Genomic DNA, 21,711 nt, shown 5'->3' on the forward strand with positions numbered 1-21,711 from the left:
ACAGATAAAAATCAACTTCCAAGTTCATACTACCTATGAACAGAGAACAAAGAAACAGAGGGCTTCCACCCCTATGAATTATTGATAGTTAACCATGCAACTTCCAAATGTAATGTAAACAATCTCTCTTTTTAGACTATAACCCAGAATGACCACCTGGGTCCCTTTTCACATCTCTTATTCTAAACTCAATGATGAGCAGTCATCACCTACTCTCTGAGCTTTAGCATTGCAAAGGACTCTAAGAAATCATCTAATTCAGCCCTCTCTGTTCACAGAAAGTGAATCTAAAACTCAGAGGAATGCCTTTGACCCTGATCAAAGTCATAGAGTATTTATCTGTAATGTATTATGATTCTCTTCTCACCCCATCATCTCTCACTCTCCCAATCTTTTTAGACTTTGTGAATGCAAATGCCCCCTTTCTATGTTTTTAGGAACTATCTCAGTGCAACAGAAAAATATTTTTATTTTTTTAAGAAGTACTTTATTTTATGTTTGTAAGATTTATTTTTTTTTTCTTAAAGATTTATTTATTTATTTATACAAGTACTGGGTACAGTCAGAAGCGCGGGAGGGTGAGAGAATTCACCAGAGCCAGAGCGGGGAGCAGAGCAGGCAGAAGGACCAAAGTACACTGCTGAGGGGAGCAGCAGGCGGCAGGAGAGATCTGCGCGCCAAGTGGGAACCTCCTCTGGTGGCCGGGGAGCAGCCGGGGATCGAACCGGTGCTGCAGAGGCTGCGGGCAGCTTCGCAACCCAGGGCTCTACCGCTGCGCCACCGGGGAGGCCCAGATTTATTTATTTTTATAAAAGATCTGGGGTACGGGCCAGTGGCACATGAGGGTGAGAAGATTCACCAGAGACAGAGTGGGGAGCAGAACTGGCAGACTGACCAAAATACACTGCTGAGGTAGCAGTGCGTGTGACAGGAGAAGTCTGCCACGCCATGTGGGTATCTCCCTGGCTGGCGGGGAATTGAACCTGCGCTGCAGAAGCTGCAGACAGCTTCACAGCGCTGTGCTCAACCTGCTGTACCACCAGGGAGGCCCCAGAAAAATATTTTTAAAACATACTACTGTATACTTAGTATACTTAGTCTTACCAAATCTTAACCATTTATTATATTTCTCCTTTTTTAAGGAATAAATCAATTCATTCCCACATAAACAGGGCCAATTTACTTTTTCAAACATGGAAAATTCCATGAAGGAAGTATAAACTTTTTTATAAATGGTGCTAGAGCAATCCACATGGATAGCCATAGGCAAAAAAAAAAAAAAAAAAAAAAAAAAAAAAGACCTTGTCCTAAACCATAGGACATTTATTTAAAAAAATTAATTCAAAATACTCAAAATAGATGACAGACTTAAATGTACATTATAAAACCAAAAGACTTTTTAAAAGGTAATAGGAGAAAATCTTTAAGATTTAGGCCTCAGTGGAGTTACAGAATAACACAAACAGCATGGTCAACAAAAGAAAAAAAAATCAAAAATTGCATTTCATCAAATTTTTTTTCTGTGAATTAACCTATAGAGTAAATGAAAATACAAGCTGTAGGCTGAGGGAAAATGTTTTAAAACTAAATATGTGAATATATACATTGATATCTACATGTAAAAAAATGATAATTTTTACAATAAATAAAATATCACAAAAAGCCTTCTTAAAACTCAATAGTGATAAACCAAAAAACTCAGTTACAAAATGGTCAGAAGACATATACATTTTACTGAAGAAGACAGATGGATGAGAATTAAATATAAAAGATTTGCAATATCATTATCTGTGGTAGACAGACTAATTTCCCACCCAGAAGATGTCCATATTCTAATCCCGGGAGCCAGTGAATATGTTATGTAGTTAAAATTAAGGTTGCAGAGGGCCTCCCCAGTGGCACGTTGGTTGAGCGCTGGGTTGCGAAGCTGCCCGCAGCCTCTACAGCGCCGGTTCCATCACTGGTCGCCGGGAGAGGGTCCTACATGGCGCGCAGACCGCTCCTGCCGCCGACTGCTCACCTCAACGGTGTACTTCGGTCCCTCTGCCTGCACTGCTCCCCACTCTGGTTCTGGTGAATTCTCTCATTCTCCCGTGCTTCTGACTGTACCCAGTGCTTGCATAAATAAATAAATAAATCTTTAAAAAAAAAAAAAAAAAAGTAAGCATTCAGGGCCTCCCTGGCCTCCCTGGCGGTGCAAGGGGATAGGCACCGCACTATGAAGCATTTAGCGGGCTCTGCAGCACGAGCTCAATTCGATCCCTGGCCAGCCAGAGAGAGTTACCCACATGGTGCAGCAGACCTCTCCTGTCTCACCTGTGCTCCCCTCAGCAGTGAATTTCAGTCAGTCTGCCTGTTCTGTTACCCACTCTGTCTCTGGTGAATCCTCTCACCCCCAGCATCTCTGGCCTGTACCCCAGCTCTCGTGTGCATAAGTAAATAGATCTTTTTTTTTTAAAGTAAGCATGAAGCATGCAATTAGCATAGGACCCAACAATTCACTTTCAAGAATTTACCCCAGGATATTTAAAGTTATGTCTGTGCAAAAAGCTATCTGCAATTGTCTACAGTAGCTTTATTCATATCAGTCCCAAAAGGAGAAGGCCAAAATGTGCCTGAATAAATTATTAAAAAACTATTAAGCAACAAAAAGGAATGCACTATTGACACCATGCAACAACTTGAATGAATTTCAAGGATGTTATATTGAAAAGTCATTTTCGAAAGATCACATACTGTATAGTTCAATTCATATAAGATTCTCAAAAAGACAAACTTTTATAAAGTTGAAAAACACATAAGGTAATTGCCACGAGTTAGGATGGTAAGAAACAGGAATGAACGTGACTAAAAACGTATAATACCAGTGAGGTGGTAGTTACACAAATCATATGTGGAATAAAATGAAAACATACTGTACAAACACATTTGACTAATCTCAAACTTCTGGCTTTGATATTGCACTATAATTTTGTAAAATGTAACCACTGATGAAAATTGGGTGAAAGGTACACAGGATATTTTTGTATTAGCTTTACAAATTCCTGTGAGTTTATAATTATTGCCAAATGAAAACTTGGGGGAAAAAAAATTTCAAACAGATTTGAAGTCCAATTTATCCCTTCCTTTCTCATTCCATTTCCCTCCGCTTCTACCTCCTTTCACAGAATTGTCCTAAAATGAGTGTTAGAATTTCTATTCTCTTTTATTTATTTTATTACCTGTGAATATGTTATTTGAAAATATAGATTATGTTTTGTATATTCTAAAACCTTATATAAATGACATCATACTAATCCTCCTGCAACTGGTTTTTCATTTTGTTTCTGCTTAACTTGGTGATGCCAAGATCTATCCATGGGGCTTATGCATGTTCTCTGCTGTATAATAGTCTTCTACTATATGAATATACCACTCTTTATTTGTACTTTCTTCTTTTGATGGACATACAGAATTTTTGCCAAGATTATTCCATTATAAGATAATGCTGAAGAAAAGAAAACATCCTAGTGCACTTCTCCTTGTGAACATATACAAGCATATTTCTATGATATATACCTAGAAGTAGGATATTTTCCTTCAGGGAATCTACATTTTCAACTTTATTAAATAATCTCAAGCTGCTTTCCCAGTTGGTTATACCAATTTGTTCTTCCACATCACTGCCAATACTTGACAATAATCTCTTCTCTAATAAAAACCAACCTATTTTCTCAATTGGCAAATTGAACCCTTTATAACTTACCAACTGTGAAACTTTATCAGTTCAGAGGATTTTATCCAGAACTCATAGTTACAGTTCAGAAAACCACATGGAAAAAATATATAATTAAGGCTCATACAGAGCCCACTGCTCTGCACGGAGCAATTAGATAGAAACTCTACACTGTACATTCATTTAAATAGGTCTTTCAATTTTCTGGACTCTCTCAGAAGCACTTCCAATGACATTTTTTCTGGGATCTCTCACCATATATCACTTCACATAAGTTTTCTCTGACCATTATCACACAAATTTCACTGGCATTTTTTCTTTCTTTCCATTCATTCAATACATCTTTCAAATACCTGCTATAATCGAGACACACTGGGAGTGTTACCCAAAACAAAACTAAGCCCTGGACTCAAGGGCTTATATCTTAGTTCAGGGGAAAGAATAAGAATAATAAATTAATAAATATACTTTATATTGAACCATATGAAATAATTGTTATTTTACTATTCTTGATCAACAAAAAGGCTTTTCATATATTCAAGTTAATAGAATAGGACTCTGTGGTGATAAGTGCTATGAAGAAGGCAGGGTAAGTGGATGGAGTCATAAGGTGGGTGTGGGTGCCTTTCTTAGAAAGTGCTATTTGAACAGAGAAAAGAGTTAGTAAGTTACTTGGCTATCTGGAGGAAGAACATTCCAGAGAGCTATGTATGTGGAAAGATTCTGAGTAGGGTGTGTGAATGACTGCTCCAAGGAACACCAATGAATCCAGAGAGAATAGAGTGAAGAAGAATAAAAATGGTACAAGATCAGGGCAGAGAAGAGAAAAGAAAAGGGGTAGGTCCACAAAAGGTATGTTAGTCATGTTTGATATGGAGGCAGGCAGGCCTCAAGGAGTTAGGATTATCATAAAGAACTCAGGGCTGGGCCTCCCTGGTGGTGCAGCGGGTTGAACGCCGTGCTCTGAAGCTGTCCGCAGCCTCTGCAACACAGGTTCGATTCCCGGCTGGCCACTGAGAAACAGAACAGTCTGCTGTTCTGTTCCCCAGTCTGTCTCTGGTGAATCCTCTCACCCTCCTGAGCCTCTGGCCTGTACCCCAGTTCTTGTATAAAAATAAATAAATCTTTAAAAAAAAAAAAAGAATTCAGGGCTGAGACGATGCTGTAAGAAAGGAAATAGTGATAAAAAGTTGGGTACTCAAAACTCTTTCATGATCCTTCTAATATTTCTTTTATCAAGCATATTTGTCTCATTGATGTCTCATCCCCCCCCAAGCATCTCTTCAAACTCTCATATCCTGACTTTGTTGACCCTAGTGTGAAAATATCTTGTCTGCCTGCAGTCTGATTCCAGTAAGAAACTTCCTAATCATTCTAAATTCAGCATCCTCCAAAATGTAGATTTGCATGTCCCATCACCTGACATATCACATTACTTTGGTACCTAATGACTCAGAAGACAATAGCACCACACCAGATCAAGAAGCTTATATTCTCATGCAAGGAGCACCACCAAATAATGAGCAAATGAATTCAAAGGCCTCCACTGTGCTTCTGTCTCTTCCAAAAGACTGTAACTGAGGGGTGGGCTGGGCCTAAGTCACAGCAGGAAAAGGCCATTCATCGCCATTCATTGCCATTCATGGCAATACAAGGGGGCTCCTCTGAGGAAGAGAACTCCTAGCTCTATTTCTGCAGCTAGGCCCCCTCCACTGAAGTTCCTATGCAAACTCCCCAAAGAGTAACTTGTTCAAGGGACTTACAACCCTTTAGGGAGAGCTGACCACAGTTTAATGGCATGAGAATGAAATTCTAATTCCATTTCCTGCTCATACCAACATAGGGCAAGGTGTATTATATTAAACATTTAGAGCAAGTAATAAGTAACTAGCCGAGCAAGGTCAATACCAGGTCACCATGGCATGACAGAAACTCAGTTTTCTGTCTTCCAGTGCAATGTGTCATTTAAGAATAAGATATTAAATTGTTTACAAAATGTAGTTAGATGGGGCCTCCCTGGTGGGTTAGGGGTTAAGTCTCAGCCCTATCACCACTAGGGTCTGAGTTCCATTCCCAGCCAGGGAGCTACCTAGATAAGGTGCAGCAGACCTCTTGTCTCAGCCATTGCTCCCCTCAGCAGTATATTTCAGTAAATCATCCTGTTCTGCTCCCCACTCTGTCCTCTGGTAAATCATCTCACCCCCTGCACCTCTAGTCTATACCCCAGTTCTTCTATGCAAAAATAAAAAGTGGGATACCTGCCTCACCATAAAAAAATTGTAGTTAGCCTAAGAGGATAGTCATGTCAAAATTATTTATCAACATATCCCATGCCTTAAAAAAAAACCTTAAAATATAACTTACATGCAAAATGCAGGCTGCCAAAGAGAAAATATGACATTAAAATGTCATTAAGATTATTGTATGGCTATAAGAACTTATAGCCACTTAAGACAATGGCACAGATCTTACAAAGAATTGCAACAAACTGTATTAAAAGGAATGTTCAAAACCTATTTTCTGAAAAGGCATTTTGAAAAGACGAAAATAGGTATGTCTTTTCTGAGGAAAAAAAAATCTTGATTTAAAAAAAAATTTCAGTGCTTAACACCATGAAATGAAATGAGACAATCAAAACCCAAATGAATTTTTATCAACTTGGTCCCGCATCCACTTGTACATAAAGCAGAAAATATACATCTCAGTATTTGGAAAAGTCAAGTTCGATCTCAAGTGATGTTATTTCAGACCACCAAGACTGAATGTGACAGCTTGAATTCAACTTGCTATCAAAAGCAGATGTCAGAAAATATAAAAGAAAATTGAAATAACTATCATAAAGTGCACTGATAGAACTTTTCTTTGAATTTCATTATTGAAAATACCTGCTAACATGGCAAGGCTTCTAATGTGCTTCTATACTCGCTCTGGTCCCACTGAGAGCCTTCCTTCCTGTCCACACTGACTGCCATTAAATACACTGATTCTGGATAAGAGTACAGGGTGTCGAGAGGGGCGGAGCAACATGGCGGTGAGGAGACGCTGCGAGTAAGATCTCCCATTAAAAAAAGTTAATAGGGAGGAAAAGCGGCAGGTCCCAGTGAGAACTGGGACACGGAAGATAAACGGGTGACGCCAGCGAACTGCCCGAAGAAGAAAGTGGCCATAAAAGAGGACTAGAAGGGAGGGAAGCGCAGAACCCTGCTCCCCTCCCCCGCCCACAGAGGCGGCACTCTCCGACCGGCAGAGAGGAGGAAACAACACACCAAAACGACCAACAAGAACAAACGACGCAGCAAGCGGGACTGTGAGTGGAAAGGAACTATTGCAGCCACCACACCCCGTGAACGGGAGCTGTGGAGAACCCTGCAGGATCCGCCGCGGCGGTGAGCTCCGGGCGCCATTAGAGAAGAACAAAGACCCCGGGAGACGCGCACACAGCCCGGGCTGCCGGTAAGCTTGCGCGGAGAGTGGCGCGCTCGGCGCACTTGAAAAGCAAGTGCAGACCTGGATCGCGGCTGCCCAGGTCCCCGCGCCTGCGACCTAGGCTTGCGGGGAGACGACCTAGGCTTGCGGGGAGACGCGCGGAGGTCCTCACTGAGGTGAAGGTCCCTCCCTGAGTGAGCAGGAACCAGGCGCCCAGGCACGGGAGCGGTGCAAAAGGCGCCATTCCCGCGCCACTGAACTGGGCTACAGCCCGCGTCCTGGAACTGAGGGCTTTGAACTGAGACCCGGGGCACGAAAATTCGGGGCGTGGTTTCTCCACGACGGTGGGGCACAAGGCAGACACAGCACCCCAAAGCTGTTGAGGTGTACCCTACCATTCCTGCTCTGTTCTCTGTCCCACGGGGTGGGGGGAGGCGAAAAACAGCCCCCCAAGGACAATAGGAGAGATCTCTGGCGCCACCTAGCGACCAGGAAAAAAAAAGTCACTAACACCCTATAAAACAGGACATTTCTTAAGACTGCTTGAAAAGGGCAGGTTTCTGGAGGACCCAGTGGCCAGCCGGGAAGTTATTCCACGCCAGGCCCCTTCCGACCAGCAGTCTGAGCCCACAGAGGGAGCAGGCACCCACGTCCGGGGCAGACCGGGTGCGCAGAAGAGTGTGCCTGAAACCGGAGGCGCAGGGACTGCATCCCGCTTCGCCATTTGAGAACAGGGACATTTCTTCAGTAAAAACTGCCTAAATCCAGCAGAAAGCTCCCCAGGAAGACAGAGATGGCTCCTGGAAGAGCCAGAGGGGAGCGGAGAAGTTCACCCAAGATGTCAGTCAGTCCGAGCAACACAGTGTCCCAACGCATACGACAAATTAGAAAACAGACAGTAGGGAGTAGAAGAACCACACGCAACCTAAAAACTCCTCAGGAAAGAAGCACACCACAAAAAGAAAACCACTCCCCAGATTGCAACGACAGCAACTTGGAAGAACTTCTGAGCCTTCCAGAAAGAGAATTTAAAATTGCCATGATTAAAAAAGTGATAGATCAGAAGAAGGAAATTGAGTCCCTAAAGAGGGAAGTAAGAGAAATGCAGGAGATCAAAGAATTAATGGAGGAACTAAAGAACTCTGGGAAAAGCAATGAAAGCAGAATAGATGAAATGGAAGAACGAATAAGTAATCTTGAAGACACAGAAATAAAAAGAACCAAAACAGAAAAGGAAAGAGAAGTACGAAGGAAAAAGAATGAAGAAAGACTTCGGGAACTATCTGACTCCATGAGGAAAGGAAATATAAGAGTTATAGGAATTCCAGAAGGAGAGGAGAGAGATGTAGGAACAGAGAAAATATTCATGGATATAATTGAAGAGAACTTCCCAAATGAGAAGAAGGAGCTGAAAATTGATATACAAGAAGCAAGAAGAACACCAAACTTCCACGACGAAAGGAAAAACACAGCAAGACACATAATAGTAAAGCTCCCAAGAATCCAGGACAAGGAAAAAATAATGAAGCTGACAAGAGGGAAGAAACAGATAACATTCAAAGGAAAACCAATCAGGCTGACATCAGACTTCTCTGAAGAAACACTACGGGCAAGGAGAGAGTGGAGGGACATAGTCAACAGACTCCAAGAAAACAGATGCCAACCAAGAATACTCTATCCCGCAAAGCTCTCTTTCCTCCATGAAGAAAGAATATGGACCTTCCCAGACAAAGAGAAACTCCGGAATTTCATTGCGACTAAACCCCCACTCCAAAAAATACTACAAGGAATCCTAAAGCCAGAACCTCAGAGGGACGAATAACAACGAAAGAAGACCAAAAAAAAAAAAAAGTTATTAAAAGAATAAATAAATAAAATCAAAGGAAAGACAAACATAATGGCAAATACAGATGCTAACATATCAATATTAACTCTAAATGTAAATGGACTAAACTCTTCAATAAAAAGACACAGAGTTGCAGCCTGGATTAAGAAACAAAACCCAACCTTTTGCTGTCTCCAGGAAACACATTTAGCTACAAAAGATAAAAATAGGCTCAAAGTCAAAGGATGGAAAACAATCCTGCAAGCAAATGGGCCAAAAAAGAAAGCAGGAACAGCTATACTTATATCAGATAAAACAGACTTCAAACTCAAAAAAATAAAAAGAGACCCCAATGGTCACTACATTATGATTAAGGGGACAATACTTCAAGAAGAAATAACACTCATTAACATATACTCACCAAACGAAAGAGCACCAAAATATATCAGACAACTGTTGTCCTCTCTGAAAACAGACATCAAAGAAAACACATATGTAGTGGGAGACTTCAACACACCACTATCAACAATGGATAGATCAACAAGACAAAAAATAAGTAAAGAAACTAAAGCTCTAAATAAGGACCTAGAGCATTTGGGCTTAACAGACATCTATAGAACACTAAACCCAAAAAAAACGGAGTACACATTTTTCTCAAGCGCACATGGATCATTCTCCAGGATCGATCACATACTGGGGCACAAGACAAACATCAACAGATACACCAAGATTGAAATCATACCAACCATCTTTTCTGACCACGAAGGCATCAAACTAGAAATAAATCATAAAAAGAAGGCAAGGAACTATCCTACCTCATGGAGATTAAAAGCCACACTACTGGAAGACCACTGGACTAACGAGGAGATCAAAGAAGAAATTAAAAAATTCTTTGAATTGAATGACAAGGAGGACACCAATATCCTAAATGTATGGGATGCAGCAAAAGCAGTAATAAGAGGAAAATATATAGCAATAGAAGCTCACATCAAAAAACAAGAAAGAACTCAAAGAAACAACCTAATCTCGAAGCTCAAAGATCTAGAAAAAGAACAACAAAAAAACCCCAGAACCAGTAGAAGAAAAGAAATAATAAAAACCAAAGCAGAAATAAATGAAATTGAAACTAAAAAAACAATCCAAAAGATCAATGAAACCAAGAGCTGGTTCTTTGAAAAAATAAATAAAATAGACAAACCCCTAGCCAGGCTCACAAAGGAAAAAAGGGAGAAAGCACAAATACACAGAATCATAAATGAAAGAGGAGAAATCACAACGGACACAGCAGAAATCAAAAGAATAATCAGTAACTACTATGAACAGTTATATGGAAACAAGTTCAACAATCTAGAGGAGATGGACAAATTCCTACAACTCTACAATCACCCAAAGCTAGATAAAGAAGAAATAGAACACCTAAACAGACCAATTACAAGCAGTGAAATTGAAATGGTAATTAAAAACCTCCCCAAAAACAAAAGCCCAGGACCTGATGGATTTACAAATGAATTCTACCAAACATTCAGAGACGAATTAGTGCCTATCCTTCACAAACTCTTCCAAAAAATTGAGAAGGAAGGGACAATACCAAACACGTTCTATGAAGCCAATATTACACTAATACCAAAACCGAATAAGGACAACACAAAAAAGGAAAACTATAGGCCAATCTCCCTAATGAACACTGATGCAAAAATCCTCAATAAAATTTTAGCTATCAGAATCCAACAATGTATCCATAAGATAATTCACCACGACCAAGTTGGATTCATTCCAGGGGCACAAGGATGGTTTAACATCCGAAAATCAATCAACGTTATCCAACACATCAACAAAAAGAAATATAAAAACCATATGATAATATCAATAGATGCTGAGAAAGCTTTCGACAAAGTGCAACACCCATTCATGATAAAAGCCCTTGAAATTCTTGGGATACAAGGAACATACCTCAACATCATAAAGGCCATCTATGACAAGCCAACAGCCAGTATCATTCTCAATGGTGAAAAGCTGAAAGCAATTCCATTAAGATCTGGAACAAGACAAGGATGTCCACTCTCACCACTGCTTTTCAATATAATACTGGAAGTCCTAGCCAGAGCAATAAGACAAGAGAAAGACATCCAAGGAATCCAAATAGGAAAAGAAGAAGTCAAACTATCACTATTTGCAGATGATATGATAATATACATAGAGAACCCCAAAATCTCCACAGAAAAACTAATTCAACTCATCAATCAATTCAGTAAAGTGGCAGGATACAAAATCAACACGCAAAAGTCAGTAGCCTTCCTATACACAAACAATAAATCTGAAGAAGAAGAAATCAAAAAACCACCCCTTTTATTATCGAAACAAAAAAAATCAAATATTTGGGAATAAATCTAACAAAAGAGGTAAAGGACCTATACAAAGAAAACTATAAAACACTGTTAAAAGAAATAGAAGAAGACACAAAGAAATGGAAAGACATCCCCTGCTCATGGATTGGAAGAATAAACATTATTAAAATGGCCATCCTTCCAAAAGCAATATACAGATTCAATGCTATTCCAATCAAAATCTCAATGGCATTCTTCAAAGAAATAGAACAATTATTGATGAAATTCATATGGAATCACCAAAAACCCGAATAGCCAAAGCTCTACTGAAAAAAAAAGAAGGAAATGGAGGCATCACACTCCCAGACTTCAAACTATACTACAAAGCCATAATCATCAAAACTGCATGGTATTGGAACAAGAACAGACATACAGACCAATGGAATCGAATAGAAAATCCAGAAATAAACCCACAGATTTATGGTCAACTAATCTTTGACAAAGGAGCAAAGACTATGCATTGGAGCAAAGAAAGTTTGTTCAATAAATGGTGCTGGGAAAACTGGGTCGCTACATGCAAAAGAATGAAGCTTGACCACTACCTCACACCATACACAAAAATCAACTCAAAATGGATTAAAGAACTAGACATAAGACCTGAAACCATAAAATACATAGAAGGAAATATAGGCGAAACACTACGGGATTTGCACATCAAAGACATCTTTACAGACACATCACCCAAAGCAGTGATAGTGAAGACAAAGATAAACAGCTGGGACTACATCAAATTAAAGAGCTTCTGCACAGCAAAAGAGACAATAACAAAAACAAAGAGAAACCCCACCAACTGGGAGAACATTTTTGCACCCAACACTAATGATAAAGGACTGATCACAAAAATCTGCAAAGAGCTGATGAGACTCAGCAACAACAAAGAATATAATCCAGTCAAAAAATGGGCAGAAGAGCTAAAAAGAAACTTCTCTGAAGAGGAAATGCAAATGGCCAACAGACATATGAAAAAATGTTCAACATCACTTGTAATCAGGGAAATGCAAATCAAAACTACCATGAGATACCATCTCACACCAGTGAGAATGGCACATATTAAAAAAACTAGCAACAACAAATGTTGGCGAGGATGTGGAGAAAAAGGAACTCTTGTGCACTGTTGGTGGGAGTGCAAACTGGTCCAACCACTATGGAGAGCTGTGTGGAGATTTCTGGACCTACTAAACATAGAGCTTCCATATGATCCAGCAATTCCACTCCTAGGTATTTACCCAAAGGACACAGAAACATCAATTCCAAAGAGCACCTGCACTCCTATGTTTATAGCAGCACTGTTTACAATAGCTAAGCTTTGGAAACAACCCAAATGCCCAAAAATAGATGACTGGATCAAGAAGATGTGGTACATATATACCATGGAATATTACTCAGCATTCAAAAAAGATAAACACATGCAATTTGCAGCAACATGGATGGCGCTGGAAGGGATCATGCTCAGCGAAATAAGCCAAAAAGAAAAAGAAAAATACCGGATGGTCTCACTCATAGCAGGAATCTAGAAAACTTAAATAAGGGACCAGGAAAATGAATATAAGAAAGTGAAAATCAAAATCAACAAAAAACTATGAACCAGAGACACTTTTTGGGGGGTGGGGGCGGGAGGGGAAGGATTGGGGTCAGAATGGGTCGTTTGCAATTGTATGGGGAATATAAAAATAAAATTTAATATTTAAAAAAAAAAAAAAAAAAAAAAAATAAATACACTGATTCTGTTGACAACTGAAGTCAACTTTAAAAGAGTTCTTCACAGCTTGGGTGTTTTTGGAGTTATAAAAAAAATCATTTACTTTTCCCTAATACTACGCAAATGATATCACAACAACATTGAAGAGAAAATACTTTTCTTTTTTTTTTTTAATTTTAAAGATTTATTTATTTATTTATTTATTTATGCAAGAACTGGGGCATAGGCCAGCGGCATGGGGGGTGCGAGGATCCACCAGAGACAGAATGGGGAAACAGAACAGGCAGATCTACTGAGATACACTGCTGAGGGGAGCAGTGGGCGAGTTAGGAGAGGTCTGCTGTGCCATGTGGGTAGCTCCCTGGCCGGGGATCAAACTCGTGCTACAGAGGCTGCAAATAGTTTCATAGGTTGTGTCTTAACCCCATGAGCCACCAGGGAGGCCCCACTTTTCTATTTCAGTTTGAAAAATTCATTGCATATGAAAGCATGCTTTTCTGGTATACCTGTTTCAAGTCCCCAGTCCCTCACCAAGGAGCACCGCTAGAGGAAGAGGAAAAAGTGTCAGCAAGAGGCCAATAAAAAATTATTGCCTGGCTTGGCTCAAAGATGCTAAGATCTGTGCAAAAATGATCCTGGGTGCCTGGGCTTTCTCAATTTAAATATTTTATTTTCAAATACTGAAATTCTATTGGTAACAGTAAAAATGTATGGAGGGATAGAAAATGTTATTAATATACTTCATAAGCAAAGAAATAGTCTTTTCTCATTTATAAATTATCTTCTTTTCTGCACAATCAATACAGTTCTACAACTCACTTTTTCTTTTTTTGGCTAAACACAGCATGGACTCATTCCACTAGATTCTTTATAAAGATGTTTCAAAAATAGTTGAAGTTTGATTAAAAGAGGAGATCCTTTGAAATGAATAGCAAACTAGAGTCATTATTAGGCTTTGGGAAGAGTTGAAAAATATTTAAAATATGGTAGTGATAATGGCAGGGCTATGGACTGAGAATGAGACATAGAGAAATTAAAGAAAATGTTTCACCTTGCAACATTCTAGTTTTAAGCTTTTACTACCATGGAAGCAATGAAAAATTAGAGCAACATCTAAGATAGCAGAAAAGAACCAGCTATAAGAAAGGTATGTCTATCTAGTCTCTCTACCTTGCCTTTCTTTTTTCTCCTCATGGATACCTCTTTATCAGTAAATTTTAAATAATGTCCATACTACTCTTAGACTGTTTCCCATTTGTCATCAGATTTCAGGCAAACAGCTCTGGGTAAAAATCTACGTGAACTATGGTGGGACATTTATGTCTGCCACCTGGGACCTGACTAGAATGTTGAACAGGTTAGATCACATTTTGATGACTATACTCATTGGCTGATTAACGCAATGCTCTAAAGGACCAATAATCACTGGACTTTGAAGAAACAAATTACCAGCAAACAGATTACAACTGAAAGTTCAGACAGAAGTACCCGAAGTCAATCTACTGAAACTAATCAGATGGTACAGTTGACCAGAAAGTACCTAAAGTTCCACTGACAGTAATTACTCTGCAGATTTCAGTCAGTTAATTTTCACTTATATTTTTTTCAAGTTTCACCAGCATGAAAGTTACATACACTGACATGATTTCATGCATTTAGAGGGGAAATGTTTTCTGGTAAGTGGAAAACTGTGGATGGTTTTTGGCAGACCTTGATTTTAAGTAGATATTATAGTGAAATATTTCATTTAGAAGTCTCCGCCTTCTTTCTTCATTTTTCTGTAATCTGCATTCACTGAGTAGAACTTGTATTGATCTTTGGGACCCGCTTTGTTCCAGGGCTCTGGGTGATTTTTTTCTACTCCAACTGGCATTTTCTACTCCATCTGAATTGAACAAAGGCACGTGCCTGACAAACAGTGCTGCTCCAGTACCTCCAGATCCAATAAATATAAAGAGGGAGATCAAGTTAGGCTGCTTCTTGGCCTGGCCGAGAATCTGGCAGAGAATTGTTACAGAAGAGTCCTTGGGTTGGGAGGGATAAGAGAACAAATCTGCAAGGCTCAGGACTAAGTCTCTCAGCCATTTAATTTTTAATCTGGCTACTGTAGCAAGGCTCTTTGCACCTTGCCCTAGAGATTCTGAGCAAATGCATTTTATTTTTAGACATTTTTTCTCTTGACACAGGTTTCCACAAATATGAAAGAACAAATCATCCTCCAGGCATGCTAGTGGTTGGTGCTGTCTCTTCTCTAACTCTGAGGTCCTCTGTGAGCATTTAAAATAAAAATAGGCCAATAAATGTTTTCCTGTAGAACAAACCACTTCTCTTGGCCCTAAAATGGTTATACATTAAAAGGATTTAGTCTGCATTAGAAGATTATTTTAGCCATTTTTGATAAATGGAAGGTGTTTCAAAGAGAAAATTTCAGTTTTCTAGTAAAGTGCTATCTGATGAGAAAGGAAGAAAAATCTCAGGTGGTATTTTTATTGAAAATACCATTATTGCAATTCTAGCAAAAGAATTGATTGTGAGGAGAAAAAAGGCACAACCACCTTAATTACTATTATTTATATTTCTTTTCAGATGTTCAGATTTCACAGATGACACACCTGGAATTAGTACTGAAGTCAGAGGTATGAAATCAAAGTAGCCAAATGTCTTAATGCTTTCCAAAATAATTCAAAATGGGTTTGTCAATATTTCAGATACTCTATGTCCAAGATTAGCCTGTATTAACAGCACACAGTGAAAAGAAATGTGACTCAATGATGAACTACTCACACGACTATGTGGTGTGATAAACTGCTAACTCAAAACCATTAACATAATATATCTTAAGAATCTTGTATGCTTCTAAAAAGAATCATCAGCCACCTTGACTCATGGGAGAATATCTTAGATATTCTCTTCTTTCTATACACTTCTAAAATTATTTTTTTTTTAGCCAGGAATAACAAGGCAAAATAAAACATACTGTTGTAATAAAGACTGTTTCTCAGAGAGACATTGCTATATGGGAGATTAGATATGATCCCTTTGTTCTTGGTATAAAATGTGCTAGTGACTACAACATTCTGGGTTCAACCAGAAATGTCAACTTCATTCTGAGAGGCAGGAATAGATTTCTTCCCACTATGACATCAGTATAAATCGTAAATTACACCATTAAGAAGTCTAGGTCAGGGCCTTCCCGGTGGCACAGCGGGTTGAGCGCAGTGCTATGAAGCTGTCTGCAACCTCTGCAGTGCCAGTTCGATTCCTGGCCAGCCAGGGAGATACCCACATGGCAAGGCAGACCTCTCCTGTCTCACCTGCTGCTCCCCTCAGCAGTGTACTACGGTCCTTCTGCCTGTTCTGCTCCCTGCTCTGTCTCTGGTGCATTCCCTCACCCTCCTGCACCTCTGGCCTGTACCCCAGTGCTTGTATAAATAAATAAATCTTAAAAATTTTTTTTTAAAAAGAAGTCTAGGTCATGCTCATTCATATATATTCACATGTCAATATCCCCAGATACATACAAAATCCCAGTCTCCCATGGAATACAAGAAATGGATTGTTTTGTAGATGTTCTATGGATATTCAGTTAAGGAAGGTGGTATGTCAAATCCCTACCTCTAGGACTATTATTCAACTCTACAGATGAAAGAAGGGGTTCCCAGAGCATCCTCTGCCAGAACCTATCTGTCCTGGTAACCAATCCAGTGTGCCTTCCAACTTAAACAAATACAAAAGTAGTAACAACACTCAGTGTTTCTAAGTAGTCCTTCAATATAATCTTGCAGCCATAACTTGATAGAAACTTTAAAGCCATCTTGGTAAGCCATGTGCAGCATCATGTGTGAAAATATGTAGAATGCTGTAATATAAGAAATAGGAGATAGTTGTTAAGAACACAGATTATGTCATCATGATGTTTAGATATTATCTGATTCAGTCAGTAATAAGATGGACTTGAAGAGGTACTTAAATCTCTTTTTTTTTGCTTCAGTTTCCTCATATGTGAAATGAGAATATTAATGCTACCTACACTGTAGAGTAACTGAAAAGATTAAATGAGAAAGCATAATTCAGTACTTAATACAGTATCTAGCATATAGTAAATGCTCAATTAGTACAGCTACATACATATACTCAGAGTATTTATTAGCAGTTACTGTTCCACTCAGAAAATCCACTAAAAATTAGCGGCATGGTCCTAGTTCTTCCTAAGAGAAAAGGACTGTTCCCTCCATTCATATGTTGTTTTCCCATCTCAGATCAGTATCATATTTGATTTTTCTCCTTTCTGTACATAATCCTTTCATATATGACCATGTAAACTATGTTACCCAGAACAGAATAAGCACATATATTTCAGTTTTACCACCAGCAACTCATTGGAACAATTCAGAATTCACAAGGAATCCCTCCTTTATAAATCATGATAATGGTTTATGAATAATGTTCTACACTCTGGAAAATGTTCCAGTATCTCAAGATAATGATTTTTGGAGTCAGTAATGAATGAGTTAAAGGTTACAAAGCTGCTGACTAGCTGTATGACCTGAGCAATCACTTCTCTATGAGCTTCAATTTCCTTATTTATAAATGGATGTAATTATACTATAGGAGATTATTGTAAAGGTTAAAAAATTTAAGTTCATAAGTAATTGTTCTTTATCAACACTATCATCAAGTTCTCAAGAGCAGGCCAGCTATTTTGGCGCTGACTTACTCCTGTGTCAAGAAATTACCCTACACAGTATTTTATCCGGCAAGTGATTCCTCAAACATTGCATATACATCTTTGTACATTTCTCCAATTAATGATGTAGTTCAGAATTATAGCCCTGATGTTTTAAAAAGTTTATCTTCTATCTAGACTCATTCATTGTCAAAGAAAGAGCTCATTCTAAAGAGCATTGTATTTAGAATTTTAGAATTTAATTTTAGTAACAAAAATACCAGCAGCCTTCTATACATCCTTACCAAGTTTAATTCACATAGAATCTCCAGAGAATTAATACCACCAGATTCTATTGTCATTAATTTTTCTCTTCTATTCCGTTGCCAGCACAGAGTTTGTGTAGAATTCCAAAATCACGTAATCATCACACCCCAACATTACCAATCAGCTGCCCCATTACTTTTATAGATTAAGTATTTTTACATGGCCTCATCAGAGAATTAAAAACATCTTTAAAAATGGGCCTCCCCGGTGGCGCAGCGGTAGAGCGCTGGGTTGAGCAGCAGCTGCCCGCGGCCTCTGCGGCTCTGGTTCAATCCCCGGCTGCTCCCCGGCCACCAGAGGAGGGTCCCACATGGCGCGCAGACCTCTCCTGCCGCCCGCTGCTCCCCTCAGCAGTGTACTTCGGTCCTTCTGCCTGCTCTGCTCCCCGCTCTGGCTCTGGTGAATTCTCTCACCCTCCCGCGCTTCTGACTGTACCCAGTGCTTGTATAAACAAAACAAACAAATAAATAAATAAAAACATGCCTCTATTTAAAAAAAAAAAAAATCTTTAAAAGTTTTTAAAGAATGCTTATTTGAAGATGAGGGGCAGACAAAAAGTCAGAATCCATTTTATTTCATAAATACTTAAATTATGGTATTATTTAGCATTTGAAATCTGTAACCCTAAACACGTGTTCCCTAGCTACCCAAAAATGTACTCACAATTTGAACCTCCTAAATGTTTTAAAATATTGGATACATAATGCATAAAAGACTATCAACACGCTGGGAAGGACAGAGGAATGTTCTCAATCTCAAGGAAATAACAACAACACACATAACCAACAGGATTGATAAGCAACATATCTTGACTATGTGAGCTGACACAATGTGGACAAGACAGAATATGAAGTAGATAACTGAGGCAGATGGCTTAAGAAGGACATCCTATAAGACCAGAGACAGGTCTAGGCTTTCTTCTTGAATGTAAATATGCTAGGATGGAAACAAAAAGTTGATTTTAAATTATTTTAACAATAGTATAGAGTGTAAAATTCACACAGAGAAATTGGCCAAGGAGAATTCGGATTTAATCCTACATGCAAATAAGAGGCATTATAGAATCTTAAGGGGGAAAAAATGATAAAAATAATATTCAGGAAAGAATCTTCTATCCTCAAATCATTTCCTCCTCTTCCAAACCTTTGCTATTAAGGTGAAAGAGCTTTTGTTTTATTTGCAAGAGGATAATTTTTATGGCACTAGCAATACCAAAACTATGTCTGAGTGTTTCATTCAAGACAAAAATAAATTACTATTTAAAAAAATATACAACTTGTCGGGGCGGAGCAACATGGCGGCGAGGAGACGCTGCGAGTAAGATCTCCCATTAAAAAAAGTTAATAGGGAGGAAAAGCGGCAGGTCCCAGTGAGAACTGGGACACGGAAGATAAACGGACGACTCCAGCAAACTGCCCGAAGAAGAAAGTTGCCATAAAAGAGGACGAGAAGGGAGGGAAGCGCAGAACCCTGCTCCCCTCCCCCGCCCACAGAGGCGGCACTCTCCGACCGGCAGAGAGGAGGAAACAACAAACCAAAACGGCCAACAAGAAAAACGGACACAGCAAGCGGGACTGTGAGTGGAAAGGAACTATTGCAGCCACCACACCCCGTGAACGGGAGCTGAGGCGAACCCTGCAGGATCCGCCACGGAGGTGAGCTCCAGACGCCATTAAAGAGAGCCCCGCCCCCCAGGAGGAGACCAGCACCAGCACACAGCCCCAGCCCCCCCGGCTGCTTGAAACTGACAGATGACTCCTGGAAGAACCAGAGGGGAACAGAGAAGCCCACCCAAGATGCCGGCCAGTCCCAACAACACAGTGTCCCAACGCATACGGCAAATTAGAAAACAGACAGTAGGGAGGAGAAGAACCACACGCAACCTAGCAACTCTCCAGAGAAAAAGCACACCACAAAAAGAAAGCCAGCCCCCAGATTGCAAAGACAATAACTTGGAAGAATTTCTGAGCCTTCCAGAAAGAGAATTTAAAATTGCCGTGATTAAAAAACTGACAGAAGTCATAAAGGAAAACAATGATAAGGGAAAAATAATCAACGATCAGAAGAATGCAATTGAGTCCCTAGAGAGGGAAAACAATGGTCAGAAGAAAGAAATTGAGTCCCTAAAGAGGGAAGTAAAAGAAATGCAGGAGATCAAAGAATTAATGGAAGAACTAAAGAATTCTGGGAAAAGCAATGAAAGCAGAATAGATGAAATGGAAGAACGAATAAGTAATCTTGAAGACACAGAAATAAAAAGAACCAAAACAGAAAAGGAAAGAGAAGTACGAAGGAAAAAGAACGAAGAAAGACTTCGGGAACTATCTGACTCCATGAGGAAAGGAAATATAAGAGTTATAGGAATACCAGAAGGAGAGGAGAGAGATGTAGGAACAGAGAAAATATTCAAAGAGATAATTGAAGAGAACTTCCCAAATGTGAAGAAGGAGCTGAAAATTGATATACAAGAAGCAAGAAGAACACCAAACTTCCACGACGAAAGGAAAAATACAGCAAGACACATAATAGTAAAGCTCCCAAGAATCCAGGACAAGGAAAAAATAATGAAGCTGGCAAGAGGGAAGAAACAGATAACATTCAAAGGAAAACCAATCAGGCTGACATCAGACTTCTCCGAAGAAACACTACGGGCAAGGAGAGAGTGGAGGGACATAGTCAACAGACTCCAAGAAAACAGATGCCAACCAAGAATACTCTATCCCGCAAAGCTCTCCTTCCTCTTTGAAGAAAGAATATGGACCTTCCCAGACAAAGAGAAACTCCGGAATTTCATTGCAACTAAACCCCCACTCCAAAAAATACTACAAGGAGTCCTAAAGCCAGAACCTCAGAGGGACGAATAACAATGAAAGAAGGCCAAAAAAAAAAAAAAAAGTTATTAAAAGAATAAATAAATAAAATCAAAGGAAAGACAAACACAATGGCAAATACAGATGTTAACATATCAATATTAACTCTAAATGTAAATGGACTAAACTCTTCAATAAAAAGACACAGAGTGGCAGCCTGGATTAAGAAACAAAACCCAACCTTTTGCTGTCTCCAGGAAACACATTTAGCTACAAAAGATAAAAATAGGCTCAAAGTTAAAGGATGGAAAACAATCCTACAAGCAAATGGACCAAAAAAGAAAGCAGGAACAGCTATACTTATATCAGATAAAACAGATTTCAAACTCAAAAAGATAAAAAGAGACCCCAATGGTCACTACATTATGATCAAGGGGACAATACTTCAAGAAGAAATAACACTCATTAACATATACTCACCAAACGAAGGAGCACCAAAATATATCAGACAACTGTTGTCCTCTCTGAAAACAGACATCAGAGAAAACACATACGTAGTGGGAGACTTCAACACACCACTATCAACAATGGATAGATCAACAAGACAAAAAATAAGTAAAGAAACCAAAGCTCTAAATAAGGACCTAGAGCAATTAGGCTTAACAGACATCTATAGAACACTAAACCCCAAAAAAACGGAGTACACATTTTTCTCAAGCGCACACGGATCATTCTCCAGGATCGATCACATACTGGGGCATAAGACAAACATCAACAGATACACCAAGATTGAAATCATATCAACCATCTTTTCTGACCATGAAGGCATCAAACTAGAAATAAACCATAAAAAGAAGGC

At 39.2% G+C, this 21,711-nt stretch overlaps 1 protein-coding gene and 1 pseudogene across 3 annotated transcripts in view; both read right to left on the reverse strand.

Annotated features, from left to right (window-relative positions):
- Positions 1-21,711, reverse strand: part of LOC119260264 (cAMP-specific 3',5'-cyclic phosphodiesterase 4D-like) — a 445,519-nt gene that overhangs the window by 206,943 nt on the left and 216,865 nt on the right. The window lies entirely within an intron of this gene.
- Positions 14,797-17,243, reverse strand: LOC119260406 (cytochrome c oxidase subunit NDUFA4-like; annotated as a pseudogene).

The sequence above is a fragment of the Talpa occidentalis genome, unplaced genomic scaffold, assembly GCF_014898055.3.
Source record: "Talpa occidentalis isolate TD23 unplaced genomic scaffold, MPIMG_talOcc4v2.1 talOcc4.6, whole genome shotgun sequence".
NCBI classification, from domain to species: Eukaryota; Metazoa; Chordata; class Mammalia; order Eulipotyphla; family Talpidae; genus Talpa; species Talpa occidentalis.